General features: G+C 32.1%; 1 pseudogene; it reads right to left on the bottom strand.

Moving 5' to 3' along the window:
- Nucleotides 1-791: 791 nt before the first annotated feature.
- Nucleotides 792-1,540, bottom strand: LOC149533132 (protein C2-DOMAIN ABA-RELATED 11 pseudogene; annotated as a pseudogene).
- Between the last annotated feature and the right edge of the window lie 22,161 nt (nt 1,541-23,701).

The following is a 23,701-nucleotide window of genomic DNA, read 5'->3' as shown; positions in this document are numbered from 1 at the left end:
TAATGATAAGATGTTACATCACAATGAACCTACTATTAGTATGATAGTAGACTTAGTTTCTAGTCCTAATAATGTCATCTTGTTGGTAAACAGATTTGTCACAGTAGAATTGGCCCAACGGAGTGTGTGGCAAACCGTTCACAACAGTTGGATAGGCCCTTGATATGCGGCCTTCCTCTGCGTTTAGAGGGGCAGCTCCCTCGTGTGATATAATTTTGAAGCTTTTCAAATAGATATAAAATTAAAATTGAAAGGGGAGAAAGCTCATGATGACAAATGCACCACACAACTTCAAAGCTTTCTCAAACTACTAACTTAAAATTGCTAATAACAATGATCAAGATCTACGCTTGAAAAACTATTACTAGCACAACACTGATCCACAGATTCATAAGCATCTACACCATACTGTGAGAATGCTCACTACAAAGAGAATCAACATTTGAAACAATTTAGATTCGAAAAGAGGGAACTCAAACTGCACATTCCATTATTTTCTTGCACCAAGAAAGCAATAGAGATTTTTCAATTCAGAAAATAAAAAGTGTACATACTTTCCAAATTTTATCCCTGGATCAAAATTTCAGCATAGTGTTCCCTTATTTTTCTAACCAAAAAGTCCCTTTACAAAGCCAAAAGGTGTCCTTATATAGACATAGAGGTTAATAACTACCTCTCTGAGGTTAATAACCACCTCCCAAATACGTGATTTGGGTGAGGTTAATTAACCTCAACAAAATTAACCCAAAAATGATCAAATCCTTAACCTATCAAAAAGACATTTTAAATCACTAATCACAAAAAGATAATTTAAAAGCTTGAAACTTCAAAAGACTTGTGACTTTGGTGGTGTCTGCATGTTGATCCAAATCATGGAAATGGTCTTTAACTCCACATGTCCTGCTACACCCATTTATCATGCATTTTCTTGGACAATATTTTTCATCACACTGATGTGTTTCATGGTTTGCTTCAATCGCCACTACACAGGGATTATTGCAGCTTGGAAGAGAACATTTTGAGTTGCACATGTGTTGAGGGGAATTACACTTGTGCAACTCAACATTACGGAGTCTTAAACACAGTTCCTGAATCATATTACCATCAACATAACGAATACAACTCTCTCTAGAAAGGTAATTGTCTTTTGAGGGTAACAGCTTGCGAATTTGAGTACTTGATGGAGTGCCCTGAAGAGCTTTGCGCATCCTTACCGATGCTGCAAGAGGTTGCAGATCTATTTCTGCATCACCCATTTCATCATCTGCAGTGAAGGTATCTTTATCAAACACTTCCACTTTAAGACTGTGAGGAGTAGTTGAAGATATATTGAGCGTCAACTCCTCATCCCACACAGGATTCAGATTGCTACTGATAACTTTCGTCTTGACCACCTGGTTGCCAAGCTTGAGAACAACATAGGGATCGCTGCTGTGGATATCCCGCAGTGCGAGGCTCCTTCCTTTCACAACCCGCACTTTCAATACCCCACAAATCTCCCCCATTTTTGCTTCTCCACACAAACCCGCATTCAATGCCCGTAGATTGAAACTTATCATAGGTTCAATAAAATGAGATTCAAATCAAATAAGTTTTGCGACTTTTGCATAGGAATGTTGTAGGGCACAACATCACCCACGTTTTGCATTGGGAGACTTAACTTACGATCGGATTCTAGAGTTCTGCGTGAGTGGTACAGGTGGGAACTTCAACCTCTCACAGCTTATAGATACATCTTCAGAGACAAAGTAAGTACGCTATTACTTGGGAGCTAGGGTGTCCAAGGTGGTGTAGGCTGTATAACTAATCGCAGGATTTTGCATTCCTTTAAGCCACCTTCACCTTGCTCACGTGGGAGAACAGTGTACTTAGGTTGGCATACTATCTGATATTACTTTCCAAATGCATCTATTCAGCTATGTATCTTTCCGTATTGTCTTATTATACTAGATTATATGCACTTTGATTGACTATGTCATATCACCAAATCGTTCTTTATCATCAAATACAATAAAATATTTATAAACAAATACCACAGTTCAAAATTTGGAACTGTCATAACCATTTCCAGTTGAGACATAACTATTACAGCATTCACGTATGCCATAGTCCCCGTGTGCTTAGCACTATTCTGATTCACTGCGCATGGAGTTGAAAAGGCTGCAGGTTGAAAGCAAAGGCTTTATCTAAAACATTCATTCCTTCACTCCTCCCGTGTTGCTGACTGTAAAATGGCTTACATTCAAATAAGTTGAGTTCTTAACCTTCATATCTTAACCCTTTTTTTATCTTTTAGTAGGTTAATGGTTAAGATTGTGTTTGGCAGGTTAATGGTTAAGATCTTGAGCTTATCTTAACCTCTTTTAAGAAGTTAATTTTGGAGGCTTACATTAACCTTTTGAGAGGTTAAGAAAAACATGTTTTTGGTGGTTAACATTAACCTTTTATTTGGAGGTTAAGAAAAACACGTTTTTGATGGTTAACATTAACCTTTTAAGAAGTTAAAGGTTAAGAAGTACGTGTTTTTGGTGGCAATCATTAACCTTTTATATCTTGAGGCTCAGAAGCTGGATTTCAATGATCTCAAGTGCTGTGCGGAACTGTTAACAAGCCGGGGACATGGAGGCCTAAAGACTTGCAAATTTCACAGATAGAATGATCAATTTAAGGCTTAAAACCAGGCAAGTTTTAAATACGAACCATGGCTCATAGAATTAGAACAAATTCTATAGTCGGGCAACACATCTTACTTGTTAGTAACCATCTCATTACTTCATCAACTTGCACACATGTGGTGGAGGGTTATTTAAAACTATTAATTTTTGCTACAAGGTTCTTAGTCTATGTATGGTTTCTCACCACTCAGGTATAGTAATCACACACAAGATTTTGTACAAGTTTGTAAATCCTATAATTTTCACAAGATTTTAGTAGTGTTGGTTCTATTTTTTCATATTCTAGGCATTATTGGATTGATCATTTGAGAGGAATCTCTTGCATGATAACATTAGTGGAAATGTAATAATATGGGGGCAAATCATTCCAATCATCATAGTACTAATATGGCCATGGTTTCAAGTTAACTATGATGATTGTTTTATGATTCAAGGGCATACTCATAATAATATGCTATATTTTGGGGTCCTTCATCACATAAGAAGAAAATGTGGGCAAAACAAAATGCCAACGTAGTCGATGGCATGTACAATGAAATAATTTGTAAAGAGAGTTCAATATAATACGATGCATTCCAATGATATATCCAATGAGAGAATTCACCATGGAGTAGAAACTTAGGGGAGAAAGGGAAGAAATTTGGGCACTAAGTAAGGAGATCTTAAAATTACCACCAATCTATGTATAAAAGATCATTAGTTGAAAGTTGCACTCTCTTCCCATGTTTAGGTGCTTTCCCTAATTTTATTTGGTCTATTTTGGTCATGGTCAATATTGCACTTCTCTATTAGCCACCAAAAGAGGATAGCTATTGAATACAATATTTTGGTTGTGAAATATCATTTTGATATCATTTAAGGTCTTAGTCAACTAGATGTGTGTTAGGGGCCTATAAATTAGTAAGATATTTCAATTGGCATCATGTGTGTTATATTATTATATCTTCTAGGTACTAGTAGTAAAAAAGATTTTGTGGATGAAAATCTATATGAGGCTGTGATTAGTGAGTGAAAAAACATTGCTTGTTAGAATTGCAAGAATTTTTTTTTTTTTTGGTTCTTAAGAAATATTCTCATTTAGGTAGTGAATTGGAGCTTTAAGGATATGTAGAAAATTTAATGAGTTAGTGTATACTTTGTTGGGTTAATGTTTGATGTTACTATGTAATGACTATCATACCAGTACCTCATTGTAGATATGGTTTCATAATCATTACAATTTATTGATTGAGTTTGGATCGATCATTTGCTCAAGTTTATTTATGTTATTTGATTTAATTAATTGTTTTCTAGTTTAAATATAATTTGGTGAGGGCTATGTTTATATTTTGGATAATATTATATGTTTTACATTTCAGATTTTCAATTTTCTGATTAAAAAAAGGGGTATCAGAATTGATTTCCACGTCCCCAATACATGATATGGTAAATTAAAAAAAAAAAAAAAAACTCATTCACCTAAATTCACTTTATAAGTCTTATATAAGGTATATTTTAAAATGTTGTAATAAATAATATATTACTCAAGTATGCTAGATTTAAGTAGCTTAATTTTCTTTGGTTATATATAATTGACACCTATCACACCTCTCTCAAGGTTTTAGATACAACATTCTATTAAAATTATAATACATAATGTATAATTGAAATGGATGAAAAGAAATCCATGTGATTAATAAATTTATCTTTTATAGGTCATTTGGAAATCAAAACATCATTAGCAATACTATGCAATTACTATTGAAGCAAAAGCAAAGAATGACTTAATAATTAAATATTACTACATTGACATTTTTAACAAGAATGAAGTAATTTTAAAATAACAATAATATTTATAATCCTAATGTAAAGTAATAATATCATAATCATATTGTATATTGGTATCTTAACATTTTTAAAAGATACCAATATGTGCATAATACGTCTTAAAAGATACCAATAGTGCATAACACATGTCAAGTGTTACCTATGTCAAACATTATATACATATATACATACATACATACATACATACATACATACATATATATATATATATATATATCTGTATGTATGTACGTACATACGTACGTATGTATGTATACATACATATGTACATACATACGTACAGATATATATATGTATATGTATGTAGGTACGTACGTATGTACATACATACATATGTATATGTACGTACGTACGTACGTACACATATATGTATGTACGTATATTTATGTATGTATATATGTATGTATGTATGTATATGTATGTATGTATATATATGTATGTATGTATGTATATATATATGTATGTATGTATGTACATACATATATATGTATGTATGTATATACATGTATGCATGTACGTATATATGTACATGCGTACGTACGTACATACCTACATACATACATACATATATATGTATGTACGTACGTACATACATATACATATGTATGTAGGTATGTACGTACCTACCTACATACATATATATATATATATATATATATATATATGTATATATATATATATATATATATATATATATGTATATATATATATATATATATATATATATATATATATATGTATATATATATATATATATATATATATGTATGTAGGTACGTATGTACAACCTACATACATATGTATGTATGTATGTATGTATGTACATATATATATATATGTATGTATGTATGTATGTACATATATATATATATGTATGTATGTACATACATATATATATATATATATATATATATATATATATATATATATATATATATATATATATATATATATATATATATATATATATATATATATATATATATATGTATGTATGTATGTACATACATACATATGTTGGAATTATAGATGGAGTAACTAAGAAGCGGGGGGGGGGGGGGGGGGGGGTGTGAATCAGTTACAACAAAAACAAATCCACAGATCCCTTAGATGTCTTAAATACCTATTTATTGTTGATACACGGTAAACACTGTAAGAATGGTGTAACTTGGTAGATTAATTGGTTATTGATCATCTAGCATTCATAATTATTAATATGCATGCAAAAGTTAAATAAAATGAACACAAGTGACACCAAATTTAACGTGGAAACCCAATATGGGAAAAACCACTAAGTAACTAGGTACCAATTTTCACTCTTCTGAATTGAGCCTTGTTAAGAGCCAACCCTATTAAAGGTTACAATACACACTGTTAGGTGTGATCTTGTTAGAGGATTTAATCACTCTATTAGGAGTGGCCTTGTTAGAGGTCTTTAGAATAATTCAACTAAACTGTCACCTTATTAGAGGATTTACAAAATGGTTGTTAAACCAACTTTGTTAAGAGATTTGAAATCATTGCTACAATGATTAGAAAGTAACAATGAATTGACCTGAATATAATGCAACTGAATTTTTTGATTATAGATCTCTATTCTGCACCATTAGATCCTCTTTAATCAAATATAACTTTGTTTCTTTTCAATGATCTCTAATCATCCTTCAAAATTCGCTCTCACAATAGTCAGTCCTCCTTCACATTCACATTACATCAAATCCATCACTTACACTTAGAATTTGTAACTTGACCTCTCATATATACCATTTAGAATATCAAGTCGGCTCATTCATAAGTTACATTTACCAATAAACCATACATCAGTTGGCTACATATATTACTTTAAACAAATAAACATTATTTCATAAATCAATGAAATTCTTCATTGGCTGACCCTTCTCGGTAAATACTGCTTCCAAAAATAATTTCTTAAGTTAATCGTCTTGACTCGATTAATATTGCATCATCTGCAAAATCCTTTAGCTACCAAGTTAACTCGGTAAGAACTAAATTCCTTCGCTATCCATGAGAGCTCAGTAAGAACTAGTTCTGGCATATTTCCCTTTGATGACCGAGTGAGCTTGGTAACAACTGAATTTCTTTGTTTAACCTTGATAGCTTGGTAACAATTGTCTACACAAGGTATAGATTGAGAACGCTTGGTAGACACTGTAAACCTTCTTCACCAATCTTCTGAGTTCGGTAGGCTCTGTCTTTATTCTTACTGACCATTTGAGCTCGGTAGACACTGTTTAATGACTAATATGACATTTGTGTAACATCAAAGACAACACACAATTGGACAATTGTCTCCAATAATCTCCCTCATTGGCATTGATGGAAACACAACATGTCATAACAGAATGAAATTTGAAGATAGGTCTTTACTGACAAAATACTTCACCCTCTTCCTCAAATACAGTAATCTCCCTCTTTCATAATAATCTGTCCCTCTTTCAAAAACTCTTATTATTTATGTAAATTTTAGAAAGATATGACAGTATACTCTCCCTCTTTGACAACACATGCCAAAGACAACACAAATCAAATGAATAGCATTGTACCTGATGTACTAATTCATATGTAATGTCTTCATTACTTTGCTGCATCAACTGATAGATCTTCAATATTGTTTGTGTTGATGCATCACTAAAATTATATTTTAGTGAGCTTCAGATAGGGGAATGACCCCTAACTTGCCTCTTAGATAAGAATGCGTCCTTAGGTAAAGACTTGGTGAATATGTCAGCAATTTGATCCTTTGTATGGACATATTTCAATCTGATTTCCTTTTCTTGTACCAATTCTCTAACAAAGTGATATTTTATAGAAATATGCTTGGTCTTTGAATGCATCACTGAATTCTTGGATATGTTAATTTCACTTGTTTTGTCACAAAACATAACAACAGGTTCTTTGATTTCTTGCTTCATGCCTTCCAATAATTGTTTGAAGCACACAATTTTTTGAGCAGTTTACTGCTGCTACAACATATTCAGCCTCTTCTGTGGACTGGGATGTAGAGTTCTACTTTTTACTTGTCCAAGAAACCAACCTCTTTCCAAGAAAGAAAGCACCTCCAATACTACTTTTTCTGTCATCAACATTCCCTACCCAATCTGCATTAGTGAACACTTTTAAATCCAAATTTTCTCTAGGTTTATACCATAATCCATAATCTTCAGTTCCTTTTAAGTATCTCATGATCCTTTTGATTGCCATCATGTGATTTTCTTTTGGTTTTGCTAAGAATCTTGCTACAATTCCTACTACAAGAGCAATGTCTGGTCTTGTCTGCACTATACTGCAACTTTCCAATCATAGATCTATACAATGTCTGATCCACTTCCTTTGATTCATCATCCTTGGTAAGTTTCAATCCAGTACACATAGGAGTTCCAACTAGTTTGCAGTCTTCCATACCAAACTTTTTCAGTATCTCCTTGATGTATTTAGATTGAGTGATGTAGATACCATTCTTACTCTGATGAATTTGAAGACCAAAAAAGAATTTGATTTCTCCAAACATTGACATTTCAAATTATTTGTTCATTTGTTCTAAAAATTCTTTGCAAAGATCATCATTTCCTATGAACAAGATATCATCTAAAAATATTTTTGCCAAAACAATCTTATTATCTAATCCTTCCTTTATGTACAAACTACTATTGTCATTAGTTCTTTGAAAACCAATCTGATTAAGATAGTTACACGATCTTTCATACCATGCTCTAGGAGCTTGTTTAAGACCATATAATGCTTTGTGCAATTTGCAAACCATGTCCTTTTTGTTTGGATCAAAAAAACCTTCAGGTTGTTCAATGTAAACCTCTTCATCCAATATGCCATTGAGAAATGCTGACTTGACATCCATCTGATAAACTTTGAATCCTTTGTATGCAGCATATGCAAGTAAGGTTCTAACACCTTCCAATCTTGCAACAAGAGCAAAATTTTTGCCATAGTCTACACCTTCTTCTTGAGAGTATCCTTTGCACACTAGTCTAGCTTTGTTCCTTGACACCTTACCATCTTCATTTAACTTGTTTCTAAATACCCACTTAGTTCCTATCACATTCTTGTCTTTAGTTCTAGGTATAAGAGTCCATGTTTTGTTTTTCTCTATCTGTTCTATTTCTTCATTCATAGCTTCAATCCAACTTTCATTGTCTAATGCATCTTTGACATTTCTAGGTTTGAAATTAGCAAGTAAATGAGTGCTTTTCAACTTACTTCTTGTCATTGTTGCTTCTAATTTATCTCCAATGATCTGATCTGGTGCATGATGCTTCCTGACATACTTGGCTAACATAGGCTCAGGCTCGATAGGTGTTGATTCACTAGCTTCTATTTACAACTCAAGTTCTTGCAACTCAGTAGGTATTAGCTCAGTTTGAACTTCTTGCGACTCAGTTATTGAAGACTCTGGAGTTGAAGATTCCTAATTAATAGGTATATTTGGCATTGTATCAAGTTCAATGTAAACAAATCTCCTATAGTCTTCAGGTTCCCTTTTTCTTTCTTCTTTAGTTCTTTCTAAAAACTCATCAACTTTCACATGTCCACTTTCTATGACTTTGTGAGTAGACAGATTCAAACATCTATATGCTTTACTTTTGCAAGAATATCCCAAAAATATTCCTTCATCACCTTTTACATCAAATTTACCTTTTCTAGATTCTTTCAAAATGTAACATTTGCTTCCAAATACTTTTAGGTAACTTACATTGGGTTTGTAGCCATACCATAACTCATAGGGGGTCTTGAATGAGTCCTTGTTTAGCTGTACTTGGTTTAATGTATGAACTGTAGTGCTGATAGCTTCCTTCCAGTATTTGATAGCAATGCTTTTCTCAATTATTAAGGTTCTTGCACAGTCCATGATAGATCTGTTCCTTCTTTCTGCTATTCCATTTTTTTCAGGAGTTCCAAGTGCTAAAATCTATCTTTCGATTCCCCTTTCAATGAAAAAGTTATTGAACTCATGTGAAATGAATTCACCACCTCCGTTAGACCTCAAGCATTTCAGTCTTTTACATGTTTCCTTTTCAAATGCCTCTGATTTCTGTCTTAGGTAGATGAAAATCATCATTCTTGAATAATCATAAAAAAAGGAATGAATTTTTTTTCACCAATATAAATTTTAATGCCAATAGGTCCACATAAATCAGTATGCACAATTTCTAAAATTTCTTCAGACTGATAGTTCTTGCTTTTAAAGCTAGTCTTTCCCATTTTGCCAATTTGACAATTCTTGCATAAACCAACCTCAAGTTTCTTTGTGTTAGGAATGGCTCTTACTTTCCTAAATTTACTTATTTTTACCAAGTTGTCAAAGTCTATGTGACATAACCTCCTATGCCATAACCAACTTTCTTCAACTTGAACAATAAAACATGAACATTCACCAAGTTCAAGATAAAACAAGTTACCTTTTGTTTGAGTGCCTGATCCAATCAGTTTATCTTTGCCATCTAGTAGTCTTGCTTTTCCATGCATGAATTCTTCTTTAAATCCATTATTGATTAGTTGTGGCACACTCAACAGATTGTGTTTTAGTCCTTCTACCCAATATACATTGTCACATACAAGTTCCCTTTTCAATGAGATTCTTCCTTTTCCTTTTATACAACAAGGTTCATTGTTGCCAAATCTTTCACTGTCACCATCATAGTCTTCAAAATGTTCAAACTTAGTTTTATCACCTGTCATGTGCTGAGAACAACCACTATCTATAATCCATGTATCATTTTTGGTCACATGAGAAATGAGTGTCATTTCTTCATCATTATCTGACTCATCTTTTACAGCAATGTAAACAATTTCATCTTCTTCTTCATCAATAGAATTATTAGAATCTTTAACCAAGAAAGATGTTTTCTTACCGTTATCCTTGAATGATTTGAAGTATTTCTTGCCATTGCACTTGTGACCTTTCTTCTCATCCTTGTTCTTATTATTTGGGCACCTAGCAACAATATGTCCAATTTCTTCACAAGAAAAATATATTAGAGGAACCTTACCTTAGTATTTCCCTTTCCCTCTTGAATATTTCCTTGCTAGCAGAGCTTCAACCACCTCAAGATCAGTGTTCAAACTCTGTTGTGATTTTTCATCAGTATTTGACTGTGGATCCTTTTTCTTCTTGCCTTTTTCTTTGAGTGATAGCTTGGCTTCAAATGCTAATTCAATGTTCTTGGCAGTTGGAACATAATTATCATAGTTCTCTAGCTCAAATGCAGTCAATCTTCGAACTATAGCCTCTAAATTTATCTTATGATTTGCTTCACATCTTCTTTCTTGAATTACAGAGACTCTAATTGCATAAATAGGAAGTAGAGTTCTAAGAACTTTACTTATAACTATCTTCTCCTTGATATCTTCTCTAGATACTTTGATTGCACTAACACATGCTTTAAATTTTTCAACATATTTTGCAATGTTTTCATCCTCTCTCATCTTCATTTGATCAAATTGTCCTCTCAAACTTTCTGCTTTGGCTCTTCTCACATTATCATCTCCTCCATAGATTTCTTTCAGCTTGTTCCACATTTCAAAGGCAGTTTTGCAATCCTTAATGTCATCAAATTCTTCATTACTTAGAGCAGATGCTATATCTATCATCATGTTGTTGTGAGTCTTCTTTTCAGCAATATCATTGACAGATAATGTGCCAATAGGTTCTGCATATTTTTCATCAAGGTACTTTAGTCTTAAATCGTCAATAGAACCCAGATGAATTCTCATCAATCCTTGCCATGCTGAGAAGTTGTCCCTGATAAGTCTTGGAATTTCCCTCTTATAAGACATCATGACCTTTAGCTTAGATCCTTGATATCTTTTCTTGAAAGCACCAAGTTCTCTAATACCAATTGTTGGAATTATATATGGAGTAACTGAGAGGGGGGGTGAATCAGTTACCACAAAAACAAATCCACAGATCCCTTAGATGTCTTAAATACCTATTTACTGCTAATACTCAGTAAACACTATAAGAATGTTATAACTCGGTAGATTAACTGGTTACTGATCATCTAGCATTCATAATTATTAATATACATGCAAAAGTTAAATAAAATGAACACAAGAGACACTAGATGTAACTTGGAAACCCAATATGAGAAAAATCACCAAGTAACTAGCTACCAATTTTCACTCTTCTAAAGTGAGCCTTGTTAAGAGCCAACCCTATTAAAAGTTACAATAGACACTATTAGGTGTGACCCTATTAGAGGATTTAATCACCCTGTTAGGAGTGGCCTTGCTAGAGGTCTTTAGAACAATTCAACTAAACTATCACCTTGTTAGAGGATTTACAAAATAGCCGTTAAACCAACTCTGTTAAGAGATTTGAAATCACTGCTACAATGATTAGAAAGTAACAATGAATTGACCTGAATATAATGTAACTAAATTTTTTGATTATAGATCTCCATTCTGCACCATTAGATCCTGTTTGATCAAATATAGCTTTGCTACTTTTCAATGATCTCTAAAAAAATTTCTCTCACAATAGTCAGTCCTCCTTCACATTCACATTACATCAAATCCATCACTTACACTTAGAATTCACAACTTGACTTCTCATATATAGCATTTAGACTATCAAGTTAACTCATTCATAAGTTACATTTACCAATAAACCATACATCAATCGGCTATAGATATTACTTTAAACAAATAAAAGTTATTTCATAAATCAATGAAATTCTTCATTGGATGACCCTGCTTGGTAAATACTGCTTCCAAAAATAATTTCCTGAGTTTTCGGTTAACATTGCATCATGTGCAAAATCCTTTGTCTGTCGAGTTAACTCGGTAAGAACTAAATTCCTTTGCTATCCATGAGAGCTCGGTAAGAACTGTTTCTGCCATATTTCCCTTTGATGACCAAGTGAGCTTGGTAACAATTGAATTTCTTTGTTTAACCTTGGTAGCTCGATAACAACTGTCTACACAAGGTATAGATTGAGAATGCTCAGTAGACATTGTAAACCTTCTTTACTAACCTTTTGAGCTTAGTAGGCTTTGTCTTTTACCTTACTGACCGTCTGAGCTTGGTAGACACTGTCTGATGACTAATATGACATTTGTGTAACATCAAAGACAACACACAATTGAAGAATTGTATCCAAAAACACACACACACATATATGTATGTACATATATATGTGTGTATATATATATATATATATATATATATATATACATATATATTCCATCCAATGTTTGATTAGATAGTATGATTAATAACATAGATAACAAATCCACTCCAGTTCTACAGGCTTTAATTTTGGCATGAAATACTCTAGTTCATTTTATGTTTTTGATAGAGGCAAGAATAGGTTGCTCTATTATGTTATGAATGTGCTAGATGTGGTTAATGTGTTACTAATTATCTATTTCTTATTGTACCACGATCCAAGACCCTCTTTTTCCTTTTCCATTCAAAAAGAAATCCACTCCTAATTTTCCTACGATTAGCAATAATCATTTGAGATTCTATGTAAATATAAAATTTCTAGGGACCCTTTAGCCATATTCTTTTTGTTGTCCTAATGAAAAAATTCCTAGTTATATTTCTAGAACATAATGCCGCAAAAATATAGACTACAATCTTTACTAGGGTGGAAAAAACACAATCATTGAGTGCGACCTTTAGTTTAAAGATAGTTTAACATTCTAGTGACCAATGTTGGATTTGGTTTAAAATTCTGAATTTGGATATTTAACCTTTAAATAAATTTGGGAAGTATATGAATACGGGTAAGTTTATGGAAATGTGGAATATAAAGGGGTTAAAAGTGATCATTTTTTTCTAAAATTAGTTAAACCGGAATTTGGGTAGTTAGTTTGAGATACATAAATTTATAATTTGAAAATAGAATAAGAATAAGAAATGTAGTACTTGAATGTACTTTAAAAAATATAATTTTTGTAAATGGTTAGATTTAAGAAGATCAAATGTTGTACATACACATAAGGATTCCTATTTTCTTACTAAGATATCAAATAATGTTTAGTATGTTTACCTTTTTTTGTTTTCAAATTTCTTGAATCTTATTTATAGAAATGGAAGTTGGAGCGAGTGCTTGAAGTTGTGTATTTTTAATGAATTTTGGATGATTTTGTCTAGGTATTATAATCAATATATGAATAAAAATAATAAAAATAAAAAAATAAAATTATAATATATTTATAATAGAAAAATAAAGACATGCAATATTTTTTATATTAAATTTATCAAATGCTAATATAAAATAAGTCAATCTAAGGGTTAGCAAGATTTGATATTATCTATTTTCTCGTAATCCAAAACTCTTTAAAAGTATATGGTAATCATTGAAAAATGCTATTGAAGATAAAGAATGCCAAATGGAAGCAAAATAAAAGCCCAAACCTCTAGGTTTGGTATCTATGTAAAGGGAAATGTGAATCAAGGAAATTAACCCTAAGTTCATCACATAACCACACACACCTCAAAAGGATTGAGTCCCAGTAAAGAGATTCTTTGAAACCAATCCTCAAAGGTGTCAAATCGTAGTAGGTTATTGTAATCCAAGGGATAAAAGAGCATCAACACAAGCCAAGATATAATGGTTAAGAAGGTAGCAATATCACTTTCCCTTGCCATCTAAATTAGATACTTCTAGATATATGCAAGATACACAATATAAATTAAAACAAGTTCTTTAATGAAATGCTAAATTGGCAAGTAGAGATAAAGATACTTATCTTAAAAATTGGAACCTTAATTTATGTGTACTACACTATTGTAAAAAATGAACAAAAATGGATCTGATCTTGAAACTACGATTCAAATAAAACCTATAATTCTTTTAATGATCTGTGAAAGGTGAATTAGACTACTAGGGCACAATGGATCGTTAGGGGTGCACTATGCCCTGGTGAACATTACGTGATGTTGAATCTGATTTCGTAGTTCTGATAAATGACGAAAAGGGTACTCGAATCCATAACTAATTTTTCCTACTAAGATCTGCTATTATTTGAATTTTGGGATGTTGTGTAGCTATTTAGAAGGTTTCCTTAGTCAATCCCCCATTGTCAATCCTCCATTTTAGTGATTTCCACCTCCACAAATAGTTGATTTATTAAATTTAATTTGCATGATGCTCAGGTATGAGCTTTGAATCTACATTTGGAAGGACCCAAATCCTTATATAATAAAACCTAGAATGAATTATTGTACTTGAATGTGGATGAAGTAATAATGTATAGATTCACGGATAACCTAGAAAGCACAATAATTCCCCAAGGCTAAAGCACTCTCATGATCTGCATTTACTACTCCATGATTAAATCATGAATTCTTGAATGATATAATGTAAAGAGGAAGATGAATAAATCTCTTGATTCAAAGGATGTTTCCAAACCTCCTTTCTTCCACCTTTCAAATGTACTAAAAGAAATTTGGATGTCCATAATGTCTTGTCCACATGAGAAATGCATGCTTGATATTTCTTGAACATAATGATGATTGATTGCTTAATTTTCCACATACATAATGTATGCCAAATGAAGAAATTAAGGGTGTTTATATAGGAGTCATATTAGTTTCCTCTTATGGGTTGGCCAGGCTCAAAAACCTAACTCTAGGCCAAACCCTCAGAAGTGACCAAATGTTGAGACCTAAAATAGGACTTGATTAAAGGTGCACTACACCCGTGATTGATCCATTAGGGACAAACTACACCCTTGATTGGTCATGGGTGCACTATTCCCTTGATAATCCGGTGCAGAAACACCCAGGACTATCTCGAGATGTCAAAATAGATCCCAAAATTTAGAAATCAGGTCCATATTATGAGGAAATCCCATTTTGGTGTGAAAAAGGAGTTCTGTCAATATAAGTGAAAGGAAAGGGAAAGACCTAAGTAAATTAATTATACCTCAATTTTTATGTTGTAAAATAGGAATAACAAGGAGGACTTATTAGGTCTTACCTAGATCCCATTTAAGAAGAGGATACAAGAGGTATAAATACATCTCAAATGCAAATTTATCAGTAAATTGCATTTAATAGGTGCTAAATGATGATAAGTTGAAGTGTTTCCAATTTAAGATGGTACAATATCTAAATCTATTCTAAATTAAAAAGGAAGAGAAATTTTTTCAAAGTAAAAATTTGCAAGCATGTTACATGACACATTCATGTTTTTGAAATGTTATCCAATTCTTTTCTTCTTTTAAGCTTTAAAAATTGTGATTACATTTGCAGAACATGAAACACCATCACATTTAATATGTCATAAAACATAATTGTATTATTTTTATTTTTTAATAACATGATAAGATTATGGCCAAATAACTTATTTGGCCATTGATTTGTCCCCCATTTTCATAAGAATGCCTATAAGTGTACAATTATTAGATCACACCTTTCATTTTCACTAATCAAAGTTCCGTACTAGAGATATCAAAATTAAAAGTTAATTTTTATAAAAACTATATTCTAAACTCACTAATCAATATCTACATATATCAGTTTGGTACGTTCTAAAATCACCAACTGATATCTACATATATATTTTTGAACCCTATCAAATAAATAAAGCAATATTCAAACCTCGTATTAACCATAATGTATTTGAAACCCTTAGAATTAAGATATGAGTATCAATAAAACTAAAAGACACATAAATTGTTAGAAATAGAAAATACTGAGAGGGGGGTGAATCAATATTCTACTGTTTTTTTCCACAACTCGATATTATTAATTACTTTACAACATGCATAAGAAAGTAAACCAATAATGTTGAACAATAAATAAATCCATACACAAAGAGAACTCATAACACCATTTTTTGTTAACTAGGGAAACCCTAGGCCAAGGGAAAACCCTAGTGAGGATGGCACCCACAAAATAATCCACTAAACAAAAGAATCATGTTAAAGATATTGACCCTGTTAGGAGTCTATGAATTACATAAAGTGTCTTAGTCCTTGTTAGAGGACCAAGCCCTATTAAAATCCTCAACCCTATTAGGAGTTGCTTCAGTCCTATTAGGAGTTGGTATTACATTTACAACTGTATGCGAAAGAGCCCACTGCCGGAACATGCAATTATACAATTCAGTGCTTTAAACAAAATAAGATAGATATAATAACCTCTTTCTACTAACTATTGTATTTTGCATATCTCTTATCTTACATTAGAATTCAAATCATAGGTATGTCACATAAGTTCAAGTAAGTTTACATGTCATATTCTTAGTTCGCACATATACCATATACTTCACATTCACATATCATACAATTTGCACATATTTTACACACTTCACAAGTAGTGATCTCTATACTAATACTCTTTTCTTTCACAAAACTCTAGTGTAGTTGGCTTGATGCTTTAATAAGTTATGATAACTTAGGGTAAACATCTAGGATTTCATCCCTATTTAGTCAAGTAATTATTTCATGACAAAAAACCTTCCTTAACCAGTTATTAACTCTTTTTTGATATGTTTTGTTATGTCCAATTCTCTACACTTACTACTATTTTACATGTAACTTCATATGTATTGATCATATTGATCTGCACATTTAGGTACATTATCATGAAACATGGTCTTCCTATTCTTAACTATGCATGTGTTGATTATCCCTATAGACTTCACAATATCAAAATTACCTTTGTACTGATATTAAATACTTAAACAATTTTTTTATTCTAATCGTAAAATCTTTAGCTATAAATTATGGCTTCTATTCCAAAATCATATGTTACCATAAATTAAAACCCTTAACCTTATTAACTTAGCCATATTTCCAAAAATCTCCCCCTTTGGCATTGATGGAAACATATGGGAAAAATGGCTAAGTTCCCAAAATGTTACTTACAAAAATTTCCTCAAAATTGGCCTTACAAAATTGTGGATCATACATGTAACCATCTTATCCTTATCTCTCCTAGAAGTACTACTCCCCCTTGGTATACATAACTGTTACTTTTATAAAAAATATCTTTCATACAATTTTCTTCTATACATTTCTTCCCCTTTGACATAAATGACAAAGGTGTCAAATCTTATGTACATGTCAAAACTTGATTACTTTATGTGGCTCAGCTCGATAATATGGAGAAATCTACAAAATCTATTTGTAACCTAACCAATTGCTTCTTCCAAGTATGTCTGAGTGTCTCTTTGGTGTACAAAGTATGTAGGAGCATAGGATGCCACTTCTGCTACATTCAAATTAGTATAGGCAAACTTCCCATATGATGTCTTGGTAGTAAGAAATTTTTTTGGCTGTCTTTGAAGTATACCGATCTTTGGGGATAAATTTTCTTTAAGAATAGAGCATCTCTTGATTATCTTTCCCCTTTCTAGTTCACTAATCCTAATGGCATCATAAACTTTCTACAAACTATTGTTAATGTCTTCTATGTTTATATCTGGTTGTTGTAGTTTGTCAGTGAGTGTTTAAAGCTCACTCATCTAGGCCGAAAACTTGTTGTCAATGACTTTCATATAGTTTTAGGATATAATACATTGTCCATAAAACTTCTTCCCATCTGTCAAACAACTTCACAAGTCTTTGATTCAAGCATCTAGTGACTATAAATCATTTCATACATTTGTGGAAACTTTGTCAAACAATTGTGCATAATGCCTTATCTATGCTTTGATTATTGCAATGTCTATTAGTGTTATGAATTCCTTATCAAACACTTTCACCATATCCTTGGCTTTCTTGTACATGTTAGGTTTAGTTTCCTTGGAAGACACTACCTTTTGCATTCTTTCTAGTACTTCACCTAATGTTCTTTCCAAAGACTTGACTATTTTATTCTTCTCCAAGAGCTTGCTCAAGGAGGATATGAGACCCTTCTGGTCATTATCATTATCTAATGTTATAGGGAGTGTAGAAGTTACTAGTGATAAGCATGCCACAAGTGTGACCCATAACTCATATGCATCATTTTGTAAAACAACTTTGTCAACTTCTGTGTTGACATGTTTGAGCAGAGGTTGGAATGTAGTTTCTTACATCATAACCTTCCAATTGTGCTTTAATTTCTCCTTTGATTTAGTTTCCTCTTTTCTTTTATCTTCTTCGATTCTCTTTTCTTCTTCCATATTTCTCTTCTCCTCTTCTTCTTCTTCTCTTTTCTTCTTTTCCTCTTCTTCTTTCTTTATATATTTTTTCTTTCTTTCCTCTTCTTTCTATTTCTTTTCTTCTCTTTCCTTCTTCATCCTATCTTCTTCTTTTCTTTTTCTTTCTTCTACTTCACCTTTTATTTTCTCCTCTTCCTCATCAAAGCTAGTGTATTCAATAATATTGCCAACAATGTTTGGCCCAAGATCCTTGAAAGGATCTCCAAAAATGTTCATTGTTACTTTTTTTGCACCAGTTTGCATGGTGTTAGGCCCAATTGAGATCTACAAAGATATATCTACCATCTTTGTGTCCTTAATAGCTTCTTCTACTATTGTTGAAGCAATCTATTCAACTATCATAGGGATTTCTCCCCTTGTCTCTACACTCTGTTCTGGGACCTTAGGCATAAAGGTCATGTACTTGATGATAGCTTCCTATGTTTCCTTGTTTACCTCTTCGTAGTTTTCACCCATCAAAAATATTTTACTTCTTTTATTTCATAACAAGGGTTCAATACCCTTCATTATATTGTTTATGTCATCATCAGTATTAACTTCACAAAGATTTCTCATCATATTCTCCCTAATTTTCTTATCTTCATCTATAACTCTTCTTCTTCTATTTATCAATCTATTATACAAGTCCTCTGGTATATGTCTTTGTACATCTTCAAACCTTTTATTCTTCTAAATCATGTTTCTCACAACTAAATTCTCTAAATGTAATCTATAAGGATGCATAGTGTAATACTTATTCAACTAAATGAAATTATCACTATCAATAATCTATACATTTAAGTTTTCTGCTTTAGGTTTCTAAACCTTCTTTCCTACCAAAGTTTTAGCTTCACCTACCACCATCTTGGTAGGCTTGTCCTCAATTTCCTTTTTTTCCTTTGATTCTTTTGATTATATTTCAACAACTTTAAGATATTTTCTTCTCTTAATAGGTCCTTTGGCTTATTGCTTGAATCTCTTTCTACTTGCAAACTCTATAGATTCAATCTTAACCTTGGTGAGTGTCTCTAGCTCTCTTATGCTTGGAGGAGTACTGAATATCTCCTCAATAATATTTACTTATTCTTCAATCTTCTATCTTTTCACCTTTAGGGGTTTCACTTATGCAACTATGACATAGGGGAAAATAGGTATCTACAAAGACGAATCCCTTAGAAGGTCCTGCCATTTCTAGATGTGTGGCTACAAACACCTCAGTCTGTCCACTAGCCTTCATTTCCAAGGCTATACCATTCTTTTCTTCATATTCCTGGCTTGTCATGCCAGATTCCTTTAGAATAGTCTCAATCTTCTTTTCAACATTTTTCTTTATTTCCTTGTTGTAGAGCTTTATCTCTACATCTCTTATTTTTTCTGCATAGGTTCCCCATCTTGGAGTGTCTTTGTCCTCTTAGATTTTTAGTATGATCTTCACATAACCTTCAATTATATCTTCACTCATTTAATATCCCATAGGGTCTATGAACTTAACCCTCAGCTCAACCACCTCCATACAAGTTACATATATTTCAACCATGAAACATATGTCCTCTTTGGACTTCTGTACTAGGGATGGTGGAATTCTGTATCTTTTCTTCATTGCAACATGGAAGTTTTTCATCAATTTGTTTGTGTCCCCTACAATATTCTCCTTAGACTATTTCTTGTAGAAGGAGGTCACCAAATTCATGGTGCACTGATTGTTGTTCCATTCCTTATCAGGCATACCAAGGAATTGTCTAATAACTTGGATGAATAGGTGTATTAGTAATGACTTAAACCTGAACACCACACTTCTTGTCTTCTTTAGTTTCTCTATGTTATGCAATAGCTAATGTCTAACAATGAGACACATATTAACTTTCTTCTTCTCTATTATCATCATGTATGTTGCATGTAAAGATCTAGTAGGTAATGAGTTCAACCTTAAACTATAATTAATTTTGTAACCAATGATCTTGTTGATTACTCTCACATCATTTTTCTTTATGAGGTCAATCCTCATATTCCTACCATCTGATTTGGTCTTTAGATTGGTTTCCTCCATCTTCTTCATGTTCTTCTCATTGACTGGGTTTTTGCCTTCATTTCTTAAACAAGTTAGCTTGTGAATCATGTCATTATCTATCATGACAGGCATATTTGTAACCCAAAAAATTCCTTCTTGAATATGGCTCAGAATGATTTTGCTCCATTCATGGCTGTTGAAATCCAAATAGAACATGTGATTTACTATGTTCAATTCCTTCAGGTGTGCAAAATATTCTTTCAATGATAAGTCTCTATGGAACACTAGGTCTAATCCCTCATGAATGCTATTGTCTCCAATACTCTCAAATTTGCAATGTATATATATTTTGATATTTTCTATGTGTAAAACATTTTTTGGAACTTGTGAAAATGCTCCTAGAGGATCATCTACTTGAGATATAAATGGGTGCTTCTTAAACACATACCTTTACTTATTATTAACATTACTAACAATGAGATTCTCCATTTGAATAGATTCAAATACTTCAAAAGCTTCATAAAATACCTGAATTTTGCATAGCTAGGTATTTTCTCACTTCGCATTGTGAGTGCTTCAAATTTGCCTTTACTTGTCAAATTTCTCTGAATTGACCCTCAATTCTTCACATAGTCAAATGGTACTCAAAATCTTGTTCACATCCCTTAAATATTTCAAATTGAACTTCACATTACTTGTGCATCTATCAAAATTTGTAAAATTGTTACTCTTTTAACTAGTAAACATGTTTTCCTTCATTCTCCTTCATGCAATTACCAAATGACTTGCACTTTTAACCAAAGCTCCCTTATAATCTCTACTACCTCATGCTAACTTCAAAACTCTTAACTCGACTTCTAACTTCTATTTCATCTTTCTAATACTCTATTTTTATAAAAGGTGCTTAATTCAAATAAGATGAATCACACACTGGCTAATTTCATTCTTCCATTAGGTGCATCAAAAAATTGTTCTTTAGAAACCACATGTGAACTTTTTGGATCTTTTTCTTTCACAAATATTTCCTTAAATTATTCAACATGTTCTTTAAGTGCTTCCTTCTTACTAATATTGCTACTATTACCATTTCTATTATTATTTCTTCTGTAGTTTGGATTCCTATTCAAGTTTCTTCTATCCATTCTGCAAAATATTTATATCTATCCAAAGTTATTATATAACTAACATACAAGTGTAGTCCTTCTTTTATTAGGTCCATTTTGATTTTTTGATGCTCTAAAATTCCTTAAAATGTATCCAAGGTTGTTACATTTTTAATATACAATATAGTTCGTATCTCTGCTAGATCTATCTCCATCATTGGATCTTCTTTGTGATCTCCTTCTTTATTACCTACAGGGTTAGTATCCCTAAACATTCTACTATTTCATTATTACTATCAAAGTTAGGATTCTTACAATTTACTACTTTATGTCCAAAACTATGACAATTATAACAATAGAAATTAGTAATAGGTTTGAAATACTTACTCATGCAATCTCTCATCATATGACCAACTTCATTGCATTAAAAAAACTTACCTCTGAATTCATGTCTAACCTCCTTAGGCGGTTCAACTTGCTCTATTTGTTTTGTTTCTTCACATTTCTCAAGCTGATGTACTTGCTCAACTTCTTTAGATACTTTTGTAGATTTTCTTGGTTTAATCCTATTCTAATAATTTTCCTTAGGTTTAGTGGTTTCAACAACTAGATATGGTTCCTTTCCAGTTTCAATTTTCTTTTCTGATTTTTCTATAATAAGATATGCAAGACCTATCTTATCATAAGAACATCATTGATATAATTGTTTTTCATCAATGTTCTCACTATAGGAATAAAGCTTCTCAAACTATTGTTTAGCTTGAGTTAACTCTCCTTTTACAATGATATTGGACTAATCTAATCCTGCATGCTCTATTTTGACTCAATCTAATTCATATGTTACCAGAGTCAGATGGGATCTTAGATCATCATTATTAAATTTCAAATCTGAATCAAACTTGTCATCATCCTACTTCAAACTCAACTTTAGTTCAACAATCTTCAATTCATGTTTCAAAATCTCATTTTCTTTCTTAAGGGTTCCTACCTCATCACTATCATTAGTCTTCTCTTTTGATTCTTTTCTATGTTCAAGATAATCAATCTTGTCTTTCAGTTTACCAATGTAATATTTTTCATCTTCATACCTTTCTTTCATGTTCTTTGTTACTTCTATAAGAAGATCAATTTTCTCAAGAGCTTCTTCAAGATTCCTCTTTAACTATTCCATATCCATAGGGATCTTACTCAAGTGTTTAATCCTCTTTTAAGTAACTAGGCTCTAATACCAATTGTTAGAAATAGATAATATTAAGAAGTTGGGGGGGGGGGGGGGGGGGGGGAGAGGGTGAATCAATATTCTACAAACTTATTCCCACCACTGGATATTATTAATTTCTTTACAACATGCATAATAAAGTAAACTAATAATGTTAAACAATAAATAAATCCATACGCAAAGATAACTCGTGAGACCATATTTTGTTAACTAGAGAATCGCTGGCCAAGGGAAAACCACAATGGGGATGGCACCCACAAAATGATCCACTAAACAAAAGAATCATGTTAATGATATTGACCCTGTTAGGAGTCTATGAATTACATATAGTGTCTATTTAAAAGAGATTGTTTGAAGTGTAGAACATATCATGGAACAATTATTATTTTTTCAATGATGTCAAACCTACTACTAAGATAATCACTTTTTGGTCTGATTGTTATCATTTTTTTGATTGATGAAGAGAATTTGAAAAGAGAAGATAACACGAGAACCTAGAGAAAGGTTGGATTATTTAGTGTATAAAAAGAGAAATAAGACCAAGTAAGACATTGATGATATTATGTATTGTTGATCTACTTAAGGCTAAAGTAAATGGTTACTTTAGCCAAGCCAAGAAGAAGTGTTTTCATAAAAAGTGTTCGCAAAGCCTAGCCGAGCAAACAATGTAAACCGAGAAAAATCTAGTTCCGGCTGAGTAGAGAGTTAGTATATGCTGAGTGTCATTAAAATTTAGTAAGTGCCAACCA

The sequence above is a fragment of the Cupressus sempervirens genome, chromosome 10 (genome assembly GCF_028749045.1).
Source record: "Cupressus sempervirens isolate cs-2001-9-10 chromosome 10, ASM2874904v1, whole genome shotgun sequence".
Classification (NCBI taxonomy): Eukaryota; Viridiplantae; Streptophyta; class Pinopsida; order Cupressales; family Cupressaceae; genus Cupressus; species Cupressus sempervirens.
This window is presented reverse-complemented; position numbering and strand designations above follow the sequence as displayed.